Source organism: Garra rufa, chromosome 20, assembly GCF_049309525.1.
Source record: "Garra rufa chromosome 20, GarRuf1.0, whole genome shotgun sequence".
NCBI classification, from domain to species: Eukaryota; Metazoa; Chordata; class Actinopteri; order Cypriniformes; family Cyprinidae; genus Garra; species Garra rufa.
Window position 1 is genome coordinate 29,447,103 of NC_133380.1, and position 15,197 is coordinate 29,462,299.

General features: G+C 38.7%; 49 non-coding genes across 49 annotated transcripts; all 49 read right to left on the bottom strand.

The window, feature by feature from the left end:
- Positions 1–260: 260 nt before the first annotated feature.
- On the bottom strand, positions 261–332 carry trnac-gca (transfer RNA cysteine (anticodon GCA)). Its single transcript has one exon. It is a non-coding gene; the product is annotated as a tRNA-Cys (tRNA).
- Positions 333–451: 119 nt separating this feature from the next.
- Positions 452–523, bottom strand: trnac-gca (transfer RNA cysteine (anticodon GCA)). The gene has a single exon. It is a non-coding gene; the product is annotated as a tRNA-Cys (tRNA).
- A 123-nt stretch (positions 524–646) lies between these two features.
- On the bottom strand, positions 647–719 carry trnac-gca (transfer RNA cysteine (anticodon GCA)). The gene has a single exon. It is a non-coding gene; the product is annotated as a tRNA-Cys (tRNA).
- A 121-nt stretch (positions 720–840) lies between these two features.
- trnac-gca (transfer RNA cysteine (anticodon GCA)) lies at positions 841–912 on the bottom strand. The gene has a single exon. It is a non-coding gene; the product is annotated as a tRNA-Cys (tRNA).
- Positions 913–1,174: 262 nt separating this feature from the next.
- Positions 1,175–1,246, bottom strand: trnac-gca (transfer RNA cysteine (anticodon GCA)). The gene has a single exon. It is a non-coding gene; the product is annotated as a tRNA-Cys (tRNA).
- A 121-nt stretch (positions 1,247–1,367) lies between these two features.
- On the bottom strand, positions 1,368–1,439 carry trnac-gca (transfer RNA cysteine (anticodon GCA)). The gene has a single exon. It is a non-coding gene; the product is annotated as a tRNA-Cys (tRNA).
- A 121-nt stretch (positions 1,440–1,560) lies between these two features.
- Positions 1,561–1,632, bottom strand: trnac-gca (transfer RNA cysteine (anticodon GCA)). The gene has a single exon. It is a non-coding gene; the product is annotated as a tRNA-Cys (tRNA).
- Positions 1,633–1,755: 123 nt separating this feature from the next.
- On the bottom strand, positions 1,756–1,827 carry trnac-gca (transfer RNA cysteine (anticodon GCA)). The gene has a single exon. It is a non-coding gene; the product is annotated as a tRNA-Cys (tRNA).
- Positions 1,828–2,142: 315 nt separating this feature from the next.
- Positions 2,143–2,214, bottom strand: trnac-gca (transfer RNA cysteine (anticodon GCA)). Its single transcript has one exon. It is a non-coding gene; the product is annotated as a tRNA-Cys (tRNA).
- A 120-nt stretch (positions 2,215–2,334) lies between these two features.
- On the bottom strand, positions 2,335–2,406 carry trnac-gca (transfer RNA cysteine (anticodon GCA)). The gene has a single exon. It is a non-coding gene; the product is annotated as a tRNA-Cys (tRNA).
- Positions 2,407–2,515: 109 nt separating this feature from the next.
- On the bottom strand, positions 2,516–2,587 carry trnac-gca (transfer RNA cysteine (anticodon GCA)). The gene has a single exon. It is a non-coding gene; the product is annotated as a tRNA-Cys (tRNA).
- Positions 2,588–2,708: 121 nt separating this feature from the next.
- On the bottom strand, positions 2,709–2,780 carry trnac-gca (transfer RNA cysteine (anticodon GCA)). The gene has a single exon. It is a non-coding gene; the product is annotated as a tRNA-Cys (tRNA).
- Positions 2,781–2,901: 121 nt separating this feature from the next.
- On the bottom strand, positions 2,902–2,973 carry trnac-gca (transfer RNA cysteine (anticodon GCA)). The gene has a single exon. It is a non-coding gene; the product is annotated as a tRNA-Cys (tRNA).
- Positions 2,974–3,444: 471 nt separating this feature from the next.
- trnac-gca (transfer RNA cysteine (anticodon GCA)) lies at positions 3,445–3,516 on the bottom strand. The gene has a single exon. It is a non-coding gene; the product is annotated as a tRNA-Cys (tRNA).
- An 852-nt stretch (positions 3,517–4,368) lies between these two features.
- trnac-gca (transfer RNA cysteine (anticodon GCA)) lies at positions 4,369–4,440 on the bottom strand. The gene has a single exon. It is a non-coding gene; the product is annotated as a tRNA-Cys (tRNA).
- A 120-nt stretch (positions 4,441–4,560) lies between these two features.
- On the bottom strand, positions 4,561–4,632 carry trnac-gca (transfer RNA cysteine (anticodon GCA)). The gene has a single exon. It is a non-coding gene; the product is annotated as a tRNA-Cys (tRNA).
- Positions 4,633–4,741: 109 nt separating this feature from the next.
- Positions 4,742–4,813, bottom strand: trnac-gca (transfer RNA cysteine (anticodon GCA)). Its single transcript has one exon. It is a non-coding gene; the product is annotated as a tRNA-Cys (tRNA).
- Positions 4,814–4,934: 121 nt separating this feature from the next.
- trnac-gca (transfer RNA cysteine (anticodon GCA)) lies at positions 4,935–5,006 on the bottom strand. The gene has a single exon. It is a non-coding gene; the product is annotated as a tRNA-Cys (tRNA).
- Positions 5,007–5,127: 121 nt separating this feature from the next.
- Positions 5,128–5,199, bottom strand: trnac-gca (transfer RNA cysteine (anticodon GCA)). Its single transcript has one exon. It is a non-coding gene; the product is annotated as a tRNA-Cys (tRNA).
- A 468-nt stretch (positions 5,200–5,667) lies between these two features.
- Positions 5,668–5,739, bottom strand: trnac-gca (transfer RNA cysteine (anticodon GCA)). The gene has a single exon. It is a non-coding gene; the product is annotated as a tRNA-Cys (tRNA).
- Positions 5,740–5,867: 128 nt separating this feature from the next.
- trnac-gca (transfer RNA cysteine (anticodon GCA)) lies at positions 5,868–5,939 on the bottom strand. The gene has a single exon. It is a non-coding gene; the product is annotated as a tRNA-Cys (tRNA).
- Positions 5,940–6,061: 122 nt separating this feature from the next.
- trnac-gca (transfer RNA cysteine (anticodon GCA)) lies at positions 6,062–6,133 on the bottom strand. The gene has a single exon. It is a non-coding gene; the product is annotated as a tRNA-Cys (tRNA).
- Positions 6,134–6,254: 121 nt separating this feature from the next.
- On the bottom strand, positions 6,255–6,326 carry trnac-gca (transfer RNA cysteine (anticodon GCA)). The gene has a single exon. It is a non-coding gene; the product is annotated as a tRNA-Cys (tRNA).
- Positions 6,327–6,447: 121 nt separating this feature from the next.
- On the bottom strand, positions 6,448–6,519 carry trnac-gca (transfer RNA cysteine (anticodon GCA)). Its single transcript has one exon. It is a non-coding gene; the product is annotated as a tRNA-Cys (tRNA).
- Positions 6,520–6,991: 472 nt separating this feature from the next.
- On the bottom strand, positions 6,992–7,063 carry trnac-gca (transfer RNA cysteine (anticodon GCA)). The gene has a single exon. It is a non-coding gene; the product is annotated as a tRNA-Cys (tRNA).
- A 523-nt stretch (positions 7,064–7,586) lies between these two features.
- trnac-gca (transfer RNA cysteine (anticodon GCA)) lies at positions 7,587–7,658 on the bottom strand. Its single transcript has one exon. It is a non-coding gene; the product is annotated as a tRNA-Cys (tRNA).
- A 260-nt stretch (positions 7,659–7,918) lies between these two features.
- trnac-gca (transfer RNA cysteine (anticodon GCA)) lies at positions 7,919–7,990 on the bottom strand. The gene has a single exon. It is a non-coding gene; the product is annotated as a tRNA-Cys (tRNA).
- Positions 7,991–8,099: 109 nt separating this feature from the next.
- trnac-gca (transfer RNA cysteine (anticodon GCA)) lies at positions 8,100–8,171 on the bottom strand. Its single transcript has one exon. It is a non-coding gene; the product is annotated as a tRNA-Cys (tRNA).
- Positions 8,172–8,292: 121 nt separating this feature from the next.
- Positions 8,293–8,364, bottom strand: trnac-gca (transfer RNA cysteine (anticodon GCA)). Its single transcript has one exon. It is a non-coding gene; the product is annotated as a tRNA-Cys (tRNA).
- Positions 8,365–8,485: 121 nt separating this feature from the next.
- On the bottom strand, positions 8,486–8,557 carry trnac-gca (transfer RNA cysteine (anticodon GCA)). Its single transcript has one exon. It is a non-coding gene; the product is annotated as a tRNA-Cys (tRNA).
- A 468-nt stretch (positions 8,558–9,025) lies between these two features.
- trnac-gca (transfer RNA cysteine (anticodon GCA)) lies at positions 9,026–9,097 on the bottom strand. The gene has a single exon. It is a non-coding gene; the product is annotated as a tRNA-Cys (tRNA).
- Positions 9,098–9,226: 129 nt separating this feature from the next.
- trnac-gca (transfer RNA cysteine (anticodon GCA)) lies at positions 9,227–9,298 on the bottom strand. Its single transcript has one exon. It is a non-coding gene; the product is annotated as a tRNA-Cys (tRNA).
- Positions 9,299–9,420: 122 nt separating this feature from the next.
- Positions 9,421–9,492, bottom strand: trnac-gca (transfer RNA cysteine (anticodon GCA)). The gene has a single exon. It is a non-coding gene; the product is annotated as a tRNA-Cys (tRNA).
- A 262-nt stretch (positions 9,493–9,754) lies between these two features.
- Positions 9,755–9,826, bottom strand: trnac-gca (transfer RNA cysteine (anticodon GCA)). Its single transcript has one exon. It is a non-coding gene; the product is annotated as a tRNA-Cys (tRNA).
- A 130-nt stretch (positions 9,827–9,956) lies between these two features.
- trnac-gca (transfer RNA cysteine (anticodon GCA)) lies at positions 9,957–10,028 on the bottom strand. The gene has a single exon. It is a non-coding gene; the product is annotated as a tRNA-Cys (tRNA).
- Positions 10,029–10,296: 268 nt separating this feature from the next.
- trnac-gca (transfer RNA cysteine (anticodon GCA)) lies at positions 10,297–10,368 on the bottom strand. Its single transcript has one exon. It is a non-coding gene; the product is annotated as a tRNA-Cys (tRNA).
- Positions 10,369–10,683: 315 nt separating this feature from the next.
- trnac-gca (transfer RNA cysteine (anticodon GCA)) lies at positions 10,684–10,755 on the bottom strand. Its single transcript has one exon. It is a non-coding gene; the product is annotated as a tRNA-Cys (tRNA).
- A 120-nt stretch (positions 10,756–10,875) lies between these two features.
- On the bottom strand, positions 10,876–10,947 carry trnac-gca (transfer RNA cysteine (anticodon GCA)). Its single transcript has one exon. It is a non-coding gene; the product is annotated as a tRNA-Cys (tRNA).
- Positions 10,948–11,056: 109 nt separating this feature from the next.
- Positions 11,057–11,128, bottom strand: trnac-gca (transfer RNA cysteine (anticodon GCA)). Its single transcript has one exon. It is a non-coding gene; the product is annotated as a tRNA-Cys (tRNA).
- A 121-nt stretch (positions 11,129–11,249) lies between these two features.
- trnac-gca (transfer RNA cysteine (anticodon GCA)) lies at positions 11,250–11,321 on the bottom strand. The gene has a single exon. It is a non-coding gene; the product is annotated as a tRNA-Cys (tRNA).
- Positions 11,322–11,442: 121 nt separating this feature from the next.
- trnac-gca (transfer RNA cysteine (anticodon GCA)) lies at positions 11,443–11,514 on the bottom strand. Its single transcript has one exon. It is a non-coding gene; the product is annotated as a tRNA-Cys (tRNA).
- Positions 11,515–11,983: 469 nt separating this feature from the next.
- Positions 11,984–12,055, bottom strand: trnac-gca (transfer RNA cysteine (anticodon GCA)). The gene has a single exon. It is a non-coding gene; the product is annotated as a tRNA-Cys (tRNA).
- Positions 12,056–13,259: 1,204 nt separating this feature from the next.
- On the bottom strand, positions 13,260–13,331 carry trnac-gca (transfer RNA cysteine (anticodon GCA)). Its single transcript has one exon. It is a non-coding gene; the product is annotated as a tRNA-Cys (tRNA).
- Positions 13,332–13,456: 125 nt separating this feature from the next.
- On the bottom strand, positions 13,457–13,528 carry trnac-gca (transfer RNA cysteine (anticodon GCA)). The gene has a single exon. It is a non-coding gene; the product is annotated as a tRNA-Cys (tRNA).
- Positions 13,529–13,650: 122 nt separating this feature from the next.
- Positions 13,651–13,722, bottom strand: trnac-gca (transfer RNA cysteine (anticodon GCA)). The gene has a single exon. It is a non-coding gene; the product is annotated as a tRNA-Cys (tRNA).
- A 262-nt stretch (positions 13,723–13,984) lies between these two features.
- On the bottom strand, positions 13,985–14,056 carry trnac-gca (transfer RNA cysteine (anticodon GCA)). Its single transcript has one exon. It is a non-coding gene; the product is annotated as a tRNA-Cys (tRNA).
- Positions 14,057–14,178: 122 nt separating this feature from the next.
- On the bottom strand, positions 14,179–14,250 carry trnac-gca (transfer RNA cysteine (anticodon GCA)). Its single transcript has one exon. It is a non-coding gene; the product is annotated as a tRNA-Cys (tRNA).
- Positions 14,251–14,851: 601 nt separating this feature from the next.
- On the bottom strand, positions 14,852–14,923 carry trnac-gca (transfer RNA cysteine (anticodon GCA)). Its single transcript has one exon. It is a non-coding gene; the product is annotated as a tRNA-Cys (tRNA).
- A 121-nt stretch (positions 14,924–15,044) lies between these two features.
- On the bottom strand, positions 15,045–15,116 carry trnac-gca (transfer RNA cysteine (anticodon GCA)). The gene has a single exon. It is a non-coding gene; the product is annotated as a tRNA-Cys (tRNA).
- Between the last annotated feature and the right edge of the window lie 81 nt (positions 15,117–15,197).

Genomic DNA, 15,197 nt, shown 5'->3' on the forward strand with positions numbered 1-15,197 from the left:
CAATATCTAATAAAAAGAGACTGGCTTTGAAGACAAAGTTTTGGTTAGTCCAAACCTGCCAAGTCCAAAGTGGGCACTCGGATTTGAACTGGGGACCTCTTGATTTGCAGTCAAATGCTCCACCACTGAGCTATACCCCCACAAAACACCTTGTCTGAAAATAGTAAAAAAAAAAAACTTCCTTTAAAGAGACAATATCTAATAAAGACAGTCTGGCTTTGAAGACAAAGTTTTGGTAAGTCCAAACCTGCTAACTCCAAAGGGGGCACCCAGATTTGAACCGGGGACCTCTTGATCTGCAGTCAAATGCTCTACCACTGAGCTATACACCCACAAAACACCTTGTCTGAAAAAGAAAAAAAAATAATAATTCCTTCAATGAGACAATAACTAATAAAGACAGTCTGGCTTTGAAGACAAAGTTTTGGTAAGTCCAAACCTGCTAACTCCAAAGGGGCACCCGGATTTGAACCGGGGACCTCTTGATCTGCAGTCAAATGCTCTACCACTGAGCTATACCCCCACAAAAAGTGCTGTCTTAAAATAATGAAAAAATAATAATAATTCCTTCAATGAGACAATAACTAATAAAGACAGTCTGGCTTTGAAGACAAAGTTTTGGTAAGTCCAAACCTGCAAACTCCAAAGGGGGCACCCAGATTTGAACCCGGGGACCTCTTGATCTGCAGTCAAATGCTCTACCACTGAGCTATACCCCCATAAAATGCATTACCTGAAAATAGTGGAAAAAAATTTACTTACTTTAATGAGACAATAACTAATAAAGATAGTCTGGCTTTGAAGACAAAGTTTTGGTAAGTCCAAACCTGCAATCTCCAAAGGGGGCACCCGGCTTTGAACCTGGGACCTCTTGATCTGCAGTCAAATGCTCTACCATTGAGCTATACCTCCACAAAAAGTGCTGTCTTAAAATAATGAAAAAAAATTATAATTCCTTCAATGAGACAATAACTAATAAAGACAGTCTGGCTTTGAAGACAAAGTTTTGGTAAGTCCAAACTTGCCAAATGCTCTACCACTGAGCTATACCCCCACAAAATGCATCGCCTGAAAATAGTGAAAAAAAATTACTTACTTTAATGAGACAATATCTAATAAAGAGAGACTGGCTTTGAAGACAAAGTTTTGGTTAGTCCAAACCTGCCAAGTCCAAAGGGGGCACCCGGATTTGAACCGGGGAACGCTTGATCTGCAGTCAAATGCTCTACCACTGAGATATACCCCATAAAACGCATTGCCTGAAAATAGTGGGGAAAAAAATTACTTACTTTAATGAGACAATAACTAATAAAGACAGTCTGGCTTTGAAGACAAAGTTTTGGTAAGTCCAAACCTGCTAACTCCAAAGGGGCAACCCGGATTTGAACCGGGGACCTCTTGATCTGCAGTCAAATGCTCTACCACTAAGCTATATCCCCACAAAGGGTGCTGTCTTAAAATAATGAAAAAAATAATAATTCCTTCAATGAGACAATAACTAAAAAAGACAGTCTGGCTTTGAAGACAAAGTTTTGGTAAGTCCAAACCTGCAAACTCCAAAGGGGGCAACGGGATTTGAACCGGGGACCTCTTGATCTGCAGTCAAATGCTCTACCACTGAGCTATACCCCCACAAAAAGAACTGTCTTAAAATAATTAAAAAATAATAATAATTCCTTCAATGAGACAATAACTAATAAAGACAGTCTGGCTTAGAAGACAAAGTTTTGGTAAGTCCAAACCTGCAAACTCCAAAGGGGGCAACGGGATTTGAACCGGGGACCTCTTGATCTGCAGTCAAATGCTCTACCACTGAGCTATACCCCCATAAAATGCATTGCCTGTAAATAGTGGAAAAAAATTTACTTACTTTAATGAGACAATAACTAATAAAGACAGTCTGGCTTTGAAGACAAAGTTTTGGTAAGTCCAAACCTGCAATCTCCAAAGGGGGCACCCGGCTTTGAACGTGGGACCTCTTGATCTGCAGTCAAATGCTCTACCATTGAGCTATACCTCCACAAAAAGTGCTGTCTTAAAATAATGAAAAAAAATTATAATTCCTTCAATGAGACAATAACTAATAAAGACAGTCTGGCTTTGAAGACAAAGTTTTGGTAAGTCCAAACCTGCAATCTCCAAAGGGGGCACCCGGCTTTGAACGTGGGACCTCTTGATCTGCAGTCAAATGCTCTACCACTGAGCTATACCCCCACAAAACGCCTTGTCTGAAAATAGTAAAAAAAAATTACTTACTTTAATGAGACAATATCTAATAAAGCTAGTCTGGCTTTGAAGATAAAGTTTTGGTTGGTCCAAACCCGCCAAGCCCAAAGGGGGCACCCGGATTTGAACCGGGGACCTCTTAGTCTGCAGTCAAATGCTCTACCACTGAGCTATACCCCCATAAAATACATTGCCTGAAAATAGGCAATACTTTAATGAGACAATAACTAATAAAGACAGTCTGGCTTTGAAGACAAAGTTTTGGTAAGTCCAAACTTGCTAACTCCAAAGGGGGCACCCAGATTTGAACCGGGGACCTTTTGATCTGCAGTCAAATGCTCTACCACTGAGCTATACCCCCACAAAAAGTGCTGTCTTAAAATAATGAAAAAAATAATAATTCCTTCAATGAGACAATAACTAATAAAGACAGTCTGGCTTTGAAGACAAAGTTTTGGTTAGTCCAAACCTGCCAAAGGCAAAGGGGGCACCCGGATTTGAACCGGGGAACGCTTGATCTGCAGTCAAATGCTCTACCACTGAGATATACCCCCATAAAATGCATTGCCTGAAAATAGTGGAAAAAAATGTACTTACTTTAATGAGACAATAACTAATACAGACAGTCTGGCTTTGAAGACAAAGTATTGGTAAGTCCAAACCTGCAAACTCCAAAGGGAGCACCCGGATTTGAACCGGGGACCTCTTGATCTGCAGTCAAATGCTCTACCATTGAGCTATACCTCCACAAAAAGTGCTGTCTTAAAATAATGAAAAAAAAAAAAATTCCTTCAATGAGACAATAACTAACAAAGACAGTCTGGCTTTGAAGACAAAGTTTTGGTAAGTCCAAACCTGCCAAATGCTCTACCACTGAGCTATACCCCCACAAAATGCATCGCCTGAAAATAGTGAAAAAAAATTACTTCCTTTAAAGAGACAATATCTAATAAAGACAGTCTGGCTTTGAAGACAAAGTTTTAGTAAGTCCAAACCTGCAAACTCCAAAGGGGGCACCCAGATTTGAAACAAGGACCTCTTGATCTACTGTCAAATGCTCTACCGATGAGTTATACACCCACAAAACGCCTTGTCTGAAAATAGTAAAAAAAAAAAAATAAATAAATGAAAAAAACTTCCTTTAAAGAGACAATATCTAATAAAGACAGTCTGGCTTTGAAGACAAAGTTTTGGTAAGTCCAAACCTGCAAACTCTAAAGGGGGCACCCGGATTTGAACCGGGGACCTCTTGATCTGCAGTCAAATGCTCTACCACTGAGCTATACCCCCACAAAACTCCTTTTCTGAAAATAGTAAAAAAGCAAAAAAAAAAAAAACCTTCCTTTAAATAGACAATATCTAATAAAGATAGTCTGGCTTTGAAGACAACGTTTTGGTTAGTCCAAACCTGCCAAGTCCAAAGTTGGCAAAAAGATTTGAATTAGGACCTTCTTGATTTGCAGTTAAATCCTCTACCACTGAGTTATAACGTCAAAAAGAGGTCTTTGCAAAACCAGTGAAAGAAGATAACGCCCTTCAATGTCACAACATATGACAAAGACAGTCTGGCTTTGAAGACATAGCTTTGGTTAGTCCAAAGCAACCAAATCCAAAGGGTGCACCCAGATTTGAAACAAGGACCTCTTGATCTACTGTCAAATGCTCTACCGATGAGTTATACCCCCACAAAACACCTTGTCTGAAAATAGTAAAAAAAAAAAAAAAAAACTTCCTTTAAAGAGACAATATCTAATAAAGACAGTCTGGCTTTGAAGACAAAGTTTTGGTAAGTCCAAACCTGCAAACTCTAAAGGGGACATCTGGATTTGAACCGGGGACCTCTTGATCTGCGGTCAAATGCACTACCACTGAGCTATACCCCCATCAAAAGTGCTGTTTTAAAATAATGAAAAAATAATAATTACTTCAATGAGACAATAACTAATAAAGACAGTCTGGCTTTGAAGACAAAGTTTTGGTAAGTCCAAACCTGCCAAATGCTCTACCACTGAGCTATACCCACACAAAATGCATCGCCTGAAAATAGTGAAAAAAATTACTTACTTTAATGAGACAATATCTAATAAAGCTAGTCTGGCTTTGAAGACAAAGTTTTGGTTAGTCCAAACCTGCCAAATCCAAAGGGGGCATCCGGATTTGAACCGGGGACCTCTTGATGTGCAGTCAAATGCTCTACCACTGAGCTATACCCCCAAAAAATGCATTGCATGAAAATAGTAAAAAAAAATTACTTACTTTAATGAGACAATATCTAATAAAGAGAGACTGGCTTTGAAGACCAAATTTTGGTTGGTCCAAACATGCCAAGCCCAAAGGGGGCACCCGGATTTGAACCGGGGACCTCTTGGTCTGCAGTCAAATGCTCTACCACTGAGCTATACCCCCATAAAACGCATTGCCTGAAAATAGGCAATACTTTAATGAGAAAATAACTAATAAAGACAGTCTGGCTTTGAAGACAAAGTTTTGGTAAGTCCAAACTTGCTAACTCCAAAGGGGGCACCCGGATTTGAACCGGGGACCTCTTGATCTGCAGTCAAATGCTCTACCACTGAGCTATACCCCCACAAAAAGTGCTGTCTTAAAATAATGAAAAAAATAATAATTCCTTCAATGAGACAATAACTAATAAAGACAGTCTGGCTTTGAAGACAAAGTTTTGGTTAGTCAAAACCTGCCAAAGGCAAAGGGGGCACCCGGATTTGAACCGGGGAACGCTTGATCTGCAGTCAAATGCTCTACCACTGAGATATACCCCCATAAAATGCATTGCCTGAAAATAGTTGAAAAAAATGTACTTACTTTAATGAGACAATAACTAATACAGACAGTCTGGCTTTGAAGACAAAGTATTGGTAAGTCCAAACCTGCAAACTCCAAAGGGAGCACCCGGATTTGAACCGGGGACCTCTTGATCTGCAGTCAAATGCTCTACCACTGAGCTATACCTCCACAAAAAGTGCTGTCTTAAAATAATGAGAAAAAAAAAATTCCTTCAATGAGACAATAACTAACAAAGACAGTCTGGCTTTGAAGACAAAGTTTTGGTAAGTCCAAACCTGCCAAATGCTCTACCACTGAGCTATACCCCCACAAAATGCATCGCCTGAAAATAGTGAAAAAAAATTACTTCCTTTAAAGAGACAATATCTAATAAAGACAGTCTGGCTTTGAAGACAAAGTTTTAGTAAGTCCAAACCTGCAAACTCCAAAGGGGGCACCCAGATTTGAAAAAAGGACCTCTTGATCTACTGTCAAATGCTCTACCGATGAGTTATACACCCACAAAACGCCTTGTCTGAAAATAGTAAAATAAATAAATAAATAAATAAAAAAACTTCCTTTAAAGAGACAATATCTAATAAAGACAGTCTGGCTTTGAAGACAAAGTTTTGGTAAGTCCAAACCTGCAAACTCCAAAGGGGGCACCCGGATTTGAACCGGGGACCTCTTGATCTGCAGTCAAATGCTCTACCACTGAGCTATACCCCCACAAAACACCTTGTCTGAAAATAGTAAAAAAAAAAAAAAAAAAAACTTCCTTTAAAGAGACAATATCTAATAAAGACAGTCTGGCTTTGAAGACAAAGTTTTAGTAAGTCCAAACCTGCAAACTCCAAAGGGGGCACCCTGATTTGAACCAGAGACCTCTTGATTTGCAGTCAAATGCTCTACCACTGAGCTATACCCCCATATAATGCATTGCCTGAAAATAGTGGGAAAAAAAATAACTTACTTTAATGAGACAATATCTAATAAAGACAGTCTGGCTTTGAAGACAAAGTTTTGGTAAGTCCAAACTTGCTAACTCCAAAGGGGGCACCCAGATTTGAACCGGGGACCTTTTGATCTGCAGTCAAATGCTCTACCACTGAGCTATACCCCCACAAAAAGTGCTGTCTTAAAATAATGAAAAAAATAATAATTCCTTCAATGAGACAATAACTAATAAAGACAGTCTGGCTTTGAAGACAAAGTTTTGGTTAGTCCAAACCTGCCAAAGGCAAAGGGGGCACCCGGATTTGAACCGGGGAACGCTTGATCTGCAGTCAAATGCTCTACCACTGAGATATACCCCCATAAAATGCATTGCCTGAAAATAGTGGAAAAAAATGTACTTACTTTAATGAGACAATAACTAATACAGACAGTCTGGCTTTGAAGACAAAGTATTGGTAAGTCCAAACCTGCAAACTCCAAAGGGAGCACCCGGATTTGAACCGGAGACCTCTTGATCTGCAGTCAAATGCTCTACCATTGAGCTATACCTCCACAAAAAGTGCTGTCTTAAAATAATGAAAAAAAAAAAAATTCCTTCAATGAGACAATAACTAACAAAGACAGTCTGGCTTTGAAGACAAAGTTTTGGTAAGTCCAAACCTGCCAAATGCTCTACCACTGAGCTATACCCCCACAAAATGCATCGCCTGAAAATAGTGAAAAAAAATTACTTCCTTTAAAGAGACAATATCTAATAAAGACAGTCTGGCTTTGAAGACAAAGTTTTAGTAAGTCCAAACCTGCAAACTCCAAAGGGGGCACCCAGATTTGAAACAAGGACCTCTTGATCTACTGTCAAATGCTCTACCGATGAGTTATACACCCACAAAACGCCTTGTCTGAAAATAGTAAAAAAAAAAAAAAAAAAAAAAAAAAAAAAACTTCCTTTAAAGAGACAATATCTAATAAAGACAGTCTGGCTTTGAAGACAAAGTTTTGGTAAGTCCAAACCTGCAAACTCTAAAGGGGGCACCCGGATTTGAACCGGGGACCTCTTGATCTGCAGTCAAATGCTCTACCACTGAGCTATACCCCCACAAAACTCCTTTTCTGAAAATAGTAAAAAAGCAAAAAAAAAAAAAAACCTTCCTTTAAATAGACAATATCTAATAAAGATAGTCTGGCTTTGAAGACAACGTTTTGGTTAGTCCAAACCTGCCAAGTCCAAAGTTGGCAAAAAGATTTGAATTAGGACCTTCTTGATTTGCAGTTAAATCCTCCACCACTGAGTTATAACGTCAAAAAGAGGTCTTTGCAAAACCAGTGAAAGAAGATAACGCCCTTCAATGTCACAACATATGACAAAGACAGTCTGGCTTTGAAGACATAGCTTTGGTTAGTCCAAAGCAACCAAATCCAAAGGGTGCACCCAGATTTGAAACAAGGACCTCTTGATCTACTGTCAAATGCTCTACCGATGAGTTATACCCCCACAAAACACCTTGTCTGAAAATAGTAAAAAAAAAAAAAAAAAAACTTCCTTTAAAGAGACAATATCTAATAAAGACAGTCTGGCTTTGAAGACAAAGTTTTGGTAAGTCCAAACCTGCAAACTCTAAAGGGGACATCTGGATTTGAACCAGGGACCTCTTGATCTGCGGTCAAATGCACTACCACTGAGCTATACCCCCATCAAAAGTGCTGTTTTAAAATAATGAAAAAATAATAATTACTTCAATGAGACAATAACTAATAAAGACAGTCTGGCTTTGAAGACAAAGTTTTGGTAAGTCCAAACCTGCCAAATGCTCTACCACTGAGCTATACCCACACAAAATGCATCGCCTGAAAATAGTAAAAAAAAATTACTTACTTTAATGAGACAATATCTAATAAAGAGAGACTGGCTTTGAAGACCAAATTTTGGTTGGTCCAAACATGCCAAGCCCAAAGGGGGCACCCGGATTTGAACCGGGGACCTCTTGGTCTGCAGTCAAATGCTCTACCACTGAGCTATACCCCCATAAAACGCATTGCCTGAAAATAGGCAATACTTTAATGAGAAAATAACTAATAAAGACAGTCTGGCTTTGAAGACAAAGTTTTGGTAAGTCCAAACTTGCTAACTCCAAAGGGGGCACCCGGATTTGAACCGGGGACCTCTTGATCTGCAGTCAAATGCTCTACCACTGAGCTATACCCCCACAAAAAGTGCTGTCTTAAAATAATGAAAAAAATAATAATTCCTTCAATGAGACAATAACTAATAAAGACAGTCTGGCTTTGAAGACAAAGTTTTGGTTAGTCAAAACCTGCCAAAGGCAAAGGGGGCACCCGGATTTGAACCGGGGAACGCTTGATCTGCAGTCAAATGCTCTACCACTGAGATATACCCCCATAAAATGCATTGCCTGAAAATAGTTGAAAAAAATGTACTTACTTTAATGAGACAATAACTAATACAGACAGTCTGGCTTTGAAGACAAAGTATTGGTAAGTCCAAACCTGCAAACTCCAAAGGGAGCACCCGGATTTGAACCGGGGACCTCTTGATCTGCAGTCAAATGCTCTACCACTGAGCTATACCTCCACAAAAAGTGCTGTCTTAAAATAATGAGAAAAAAAAAATTCCTTCAATGAGACAATAACTAACAAAGACAGTCTGGCTTTGAAGACAAAGTTTTGGTAAGTCCAAACCTGCCAAATGCTCTACCACTGAGCTATACCCCCACAAAATGCATCGCCTGAAAATAGTGAAAAAAAATTACTTCCTTTAAAGAGACAATATCTAATAAAGACAGTCTGGCTTTGAAGACAAAGTTTTAGTAAGTCCAAACCTGCAAACTCCAAAGGGGGCACCCAGATTTGAAAAAAGGACCTCTTGATCTACTGTCAAATGCTCTACCGATGAGTTATACACCCACAAAACGCCTTGTCTGAAAATAGTAAAATAAATAAATAAATAAATAAAAAAACTTCCTTTAAAGAGACAATATCTAATAAAGACAGTCTGGCTTTGAAGACAAAGTTTTGGTAAGTCCAAACCTGCAAACTCCAAAGGGGGCACCCGGATTTGAACCGGGGACCTCTTGATCTGCAGTCAAATGCTCTACCACTGAGCTATACCCCCACAAAACACCTTGTCTGAAAATAGTAAAAAAAAAAAAAAAAAAAAACTTCCTTTAAAGAGACAATATCTAATAAAGACAGTCTGGCTTTGAAGACAAAGTTTTAGTAAGTCCAAACCTGCAAACTCCAAAGGGGGCACCCTGATTTGAACCACAGACCTCTTGATTTGCAGTCAAATGCTCTACCACTGAGCTATACCCCCATATAATGCATTGCCTGAAAATAGTGGGAAAAAAAATAACTTACTTTAATGAGACAATATCTAATAAAGACAGTCTGGCTTTGAAGACAAAGTTTTGGTAAATCCAAACCTGCTAACTCCAAAGGGAGCACCCGGATTTGAACCGGGGACCTCTTGATCTGCAGTCAAATGCTCTACCACTGAGCTATACCCCCACAAAAAGTGCTGTCTTAAAATAATGAAAAAAAATAATAATTCCTTCAATGAGACAATAACTAATAAAGACAGTCTGGCTTGGAAGACAAAGTTTTGGTAAGTCCAAACCTGTCAAATGCTCTACCACTGAGCTATACCCCCACAAAATGCATCGCCTGAAAATAGTGAAAAAAAATTACTTACTTTAATGAGACAATATCTAATAAAGAGAGACTGGCTTTGAAGACAAAGCTTTGGTTAGTCCAAACCTGCCAAGTCCAAAGGGGGCACCCGGATTTGAACTGGGGACCCCTTGATCTGCAGTCAAATGCTCTACCACTGAGCTATACCCCCACAAAACATCTTGTCTGAAAATAGTAAAAAAAAAAAAAAAAAAAAAAATTCCTTTAATGACACAATATCTAATAAAGACAGTCTGGCTTTGAAGACAAAGTTTTGGTAAGTCCAAACCTGCAAACTCCAAAGGGGGCACCCGGAGTTGAACCGGAGACCTCTTGATCTGCAGTCAAATGCTCTACCACTGAGCTATACCCCCATAAAATGCATTGTCTGAAAATAGTAAAAAAAAAAAAAAAAAAACTTCCTTTAAAGAGACAATATCTAATAAAGACAGTCTGGCTTTGAAGACAAAGTTTTGGTAAGTCTAAACCTGCCAAATGCTCTACCACTGAGCTATACCCCCACAAAAAGTGCTGTCTTAAAATAATGAAAAAAATAATAATTCCTTCAATGAGACAATAACTAATAAAGACAGTCTGGCTTAGAAGACAAAGTTTTGGTAAGTCCAAACCTGCAAACTCCAAAGGGGGCACCCGGATTTGAACCGGGGACCTCTTGATCTGCAGTCAAATGCTCTACCACTGAGCTATACCCCCATAAAATGCATTGCCTGTAAATAGTGGAAAAAAATTTACTTACTTTAATGAGACAATAACTAATAAAGACAGTCTGGCTTTGAAGACAAAGTTTTGGTAAGTCCAAACCTGCAATCTCCAAAGGGGGCACCCGGCTTTGAACGTGGGACCTCTTGATCTGCAGTCAAATGCTCTACCATTGAGCTATACCTCCACAAAAAGTGCTGTCTTAAAATAATGAAAAAAAATTATAATTCCTTCAATGAGACAATAACTAATAAAGACAGTCTGGCTTTGAAGACAAAGTTTTGGTAAGTCCAAACCTGCAATCTCCAAAGGGGGCACCCGGCTTTGAACGTGGGACCTCTTGATCTGCAGTCAAATGCTCTACCACTGAGCTATACCCCCACAAAACGCCTTGTCTGAAAATAGTAAAAAAAAATTACTTACTTTAATGAGACAATATCTAATAAAGCTAGTCTGGCTTTGAAGATAAAGTTTTGGTTGGTCCAAACCTGCCAAGCCCAAAGGGGGCACCCGGATTTGAACCGGGGACCTCTTAGTCTGCAGTCAAATGCTCTACCACTGAGCTATACCCCCATAAAATGCATTGCCTGAAAATAGGCAATACTTTAATGAGACAATAACTAATAAAGACAGTCTGGCTTTGAAGACAAAGTTTTGGTAAGTCCAAACTTGCTAACTCCAAAGGGGGCACCCAGATTTGAACCGGGGACCTCTTGATCTGCAGTCAAATGCTCTACCACTGAGCTATACCCCCACAAAAAGTGCTGTCTTAAAATAATGAAAAAAATAATAATTCCTTCAATGAGACAATAACTAATAAAGACAGTCTGGCTTTGAAGACAAAGTTTTGGTTAGTCCAAACCTGCCAAAGGCAAAGGGGGCACCCGGATTTGAACCGGGGAACGCTTGATCTGCAGTCAAATGCTCTACCACTGAGATATACCCCCATAAAATGCATTGCCTGAAAATAGTGGAAAAAAATGTACTTACTTTAATGAGACAATAACTAATACAGACAGTCTGGCTCTGAAGACAAAGTATTGGTAAGTCCAAACCTGCAAACTCCAAAGGGAGCACCCGGATTTGAACCGGGGACCTCTTGATCTGCAGTCAAATGCTCTACCATTGAGCTATACCTCCACAAAAAGTGCTGTCTTAAAATAATGAAAAAAAAAAAATTCCTTCAATGAGACAATAACTAACAAAGACAGTCTGGCTTTGAAGACAAAGTTTTGGTAAGTCCAAACTTGCCAAATGCTCTACCACTGAGCTATACCCCCACAAAATGCATCGCCTGAAAATAGTGAAAAAAAATTACTTCCTTTAAAGAGACAATATCTAATAAAGACAGTCTGGCTTTGAAGACAAAGTTTTAGTAAGTCCAAACCTGCAAACTCCAAAGGGGGCACCCAGATTTGAAACAAGGACCTCTTGATCTACTGTCAAATGCTCTACCGATGAGTTATACACCCACAAAACGCCTTGTCTGAAAATAGTAAAAAAAAAAAAATAAATAAATAAAAAAACTTCCTTTAAAGAGACAATATCTAATAAAGACAGTCTGGCTTTGAAGACAAAGTTTTGGTAAGTCCAAACCTGCAAACTCTAAAGGGGGCAACCGGATTTGAACCGGGGACCTCTTGATCTGCAGTCAAATGCTCTACCACTGAGCTATACCCCCACAAAACTCCTTTTCTGAAAATAGTAAAAAAGCAAAAAAAAAAAAAACCTTCCTTTAAATAGACAATATCTAATAAAGATAGTCTGGCTTTGAAGACAACGTTTTGGTTAGTCCAAACCTGCCAAGTCCAAAGTTGGCAAAAAGATTTGAATCAGGACCTTCTTGATTTGCAGTTAAATCCTCTACCACTGAGTTATAACGTCAAAAAGAGGTCTTTGCAAAACCAGTGAAAAAAGATAACGCCCTTCAATGTCACAACATATGACAAAGACAGTCTGGCTTTGAAGACATAGCTTTGGTTAGTCCAAAGCAACCAAATCCAAAGGGTGCACCCAGATTTGAAACAAGGACCTCTTGATCTACTGTCAAATGCACTACCACTGAGCTATACCCCCATCAAAAGTGCTGTTTTAAAATAATGAAAAAAAAAAAATTCCTTCAATGAGACAATAACTAATAAAGACAGTCTGGCTTTGAAGACAAAAGGGGACAAAAGACAAAATGAGTTATTGATGAGTTATACACCCACAAAACGCCTTGTCTGAAAATAGTAAAATAAATAAATAAATAAATAAAAAAACTTCCTTTAAAGAGACAATATCTAATAAAGACAGTCTGGCTTTGAAGACAAAGTTTTGGTAAGTCCAAACCTGCAAACTCTAAAGGGGACATCTGGATTTGAACCGGGGACCTCTTGATCTGCGGTCAAATGCACTACCACTGAGCTATACCCCCATCAAAAGTGCTGTTTTAAAATAATGAAAAAAAAAAAAATTCCTTCAATGAGACAATAACTAATAAAGACAGTCTGGCTTTGAAGACAAAGTTTTGGTAAGTCCAAACCTGCCAAATGCTCTACCACTGAGCTATACCCCCACAAAATGCATCGCCTGAAAATAGTGAAAAAAAATTACTTCCTTTAAAGAGACAATATCTAATAAAGACAGTCTGGCTTTGAAGACAAAGTTTTAGTAAGTCCAAACCTGCAAACTCCAAAGGGGGCACCCAGATTTGAAACAAGGACCTCTTGATCTACTGTCAAATGCTCTACCGATGAGTTATACACCCACAAAACGCCTTGTCTGAAAATAGTAAAATAAATAAATAAATAAATAAATAAACTTCCTTTAAAGAGACAATATCTAATAAAGACAGTCTGGCTTTGAAGACAAAGTTTTGGTAAGTCCAAACCTGCAAACTCCAAAGGGGGCACCCGGATTTGAACCGGGGACCTCTTGATCTGCAGTCAAATGCTCTACCACTGAGCTATACCCCCACAAAACACCTTGTCTGAAAATAGTAAAAAAAAAAAAAAAAACTTCCTTTAAAGAGACAATATCTAATAAAGACAGTCTGGCTTTGAAGACAAAGTTTTAGTAAGTCCAAACCTGCAAACTCCAAAGGGGGCACCCTGATTTGAACCAGAGACCTCTTGATTTGCAGTCAAATGCTCTACCACTGAGCTACACCCCCATATAATGCATTGCCTGAAAATAGTGGGGAAAAAAATAACTTACTTTAATGAGACAATATCTAATAAAGACAGTCTGGCTTTGAAGACAAAGTTTTGGTAAATCCAAACCTGCTAACTCCAAAGGGAGCACCCGGATTTGAACCGGGGACCTCTTGATCTGCAGTCAAATGCTCTACCACTGAGCTATACCCCCACAAAAAGTGCTGTCTTAAAATAATGAAAAAAAATAATAATTCCTTCAATGAGACAATAACTAATAAAGACAGTCTGGCTTGGAAGACAAAGTTTTGGTAAGTCCAAACCTGTCAAATGCTCTACCACTGAGCTATACCCCCACAAAATGCATCGCCTGAAAATAGTGAAAAAAAATTACTTACTTTAATGAGACAATATCTAATAAAGAGAGACTGGCTTTGAAGACAAAGCTTTGGTTAGTCCAAACCTGCCAAGTCCAAAGGGGGCACCCGGATTTGAACTGGGGACCCCTTGATCTGCAGTCAAATGCTCTACCACTGAGCTATACCCCCACAAAACATCTTGTCTGAAAATAGTAAAAAAAAAAAAAAATTCCTTTAATGACACAATATCTAATAAAGACAGTCTGGCTTTGAAGACAAAGTTTTGGTAAGTCCAAACCTGCAAACTCCAAAGGGGGCACCCGGAGTTGAACCGGAGACCTCTTGATCTGCAGTCAAATGCTCTACCACTGAGCTATACCCCCATAAAATGCATTGTCTGAAAATAGTAAAAAAAAAAAAAAAAAACTTCCTTTAAAGAGACAATATCTAATAAAGACAGTCTGGCTTTGAAGACAAAGTTTTGGTAAGTCCAAACCTGCCAAATGCTCTACCACTGAGCTATACCCCCACAAAAAGTGCTGTCTTAAAATAATGAAAAAAATAATAATTCCTTCAATGAGACAATAACTAATAAAGACAGTCTGGCTTTGAAGACAAAGTTTTGGTAAGTCCAAACCTGCCAAATGCTCTACCACTGAGCTATACCCCCACAAAATGCATCGCCTGAAAATAGTGAAAAAAAATTACTTACTTTAATGAGACAATATCTAATAAAAAGAGACTGGCTTTGAAGACAAAGTTTTGGTTAGTCCAAACCTGCCAAGTCCAAAGTGGGCACTCGGATTTGAAATGGGGACCTCTTGATCTGCAGTCAAATGCTCTACCACTGAGCTATACCCCCACAAAACACCTTGTCTGAAAATAGTAAAAAAAAAAAAAACTTCCTTTAAAGAGACAATATCTAATAAAGACAGTCTGGCTTTGAAGACAAAGTTTTGGTAAGTCCAAACCTGCAATCTCCAAAGGGGGCACCCGGCTTTGAACCTGGGACCTCTTGATCTGCAGTCAAATGCTCTACCACTGAGCTATACCCCCACAAAAAGTGCTGCCTTAAAATAATGAAAAAAATAATAATTCCTTCAATGAGACAATAACTAATAAAGACAGTCTGACTTTGAAGACAAAGTTTTGGTAAGACCAAACATGCTAACTCCAAAGGGGGCACCCGGATTTGAACCGGGGACCTCTTGATCTGCAGTCAAATGCTCTACCACCGAGCTATACACCCACAAAAAGTGCTGTCTTAAAATAATGAAAAAATAATAATAATTCCTTCAATGAGACAATAACTAATAAAGACAGTCTGGCT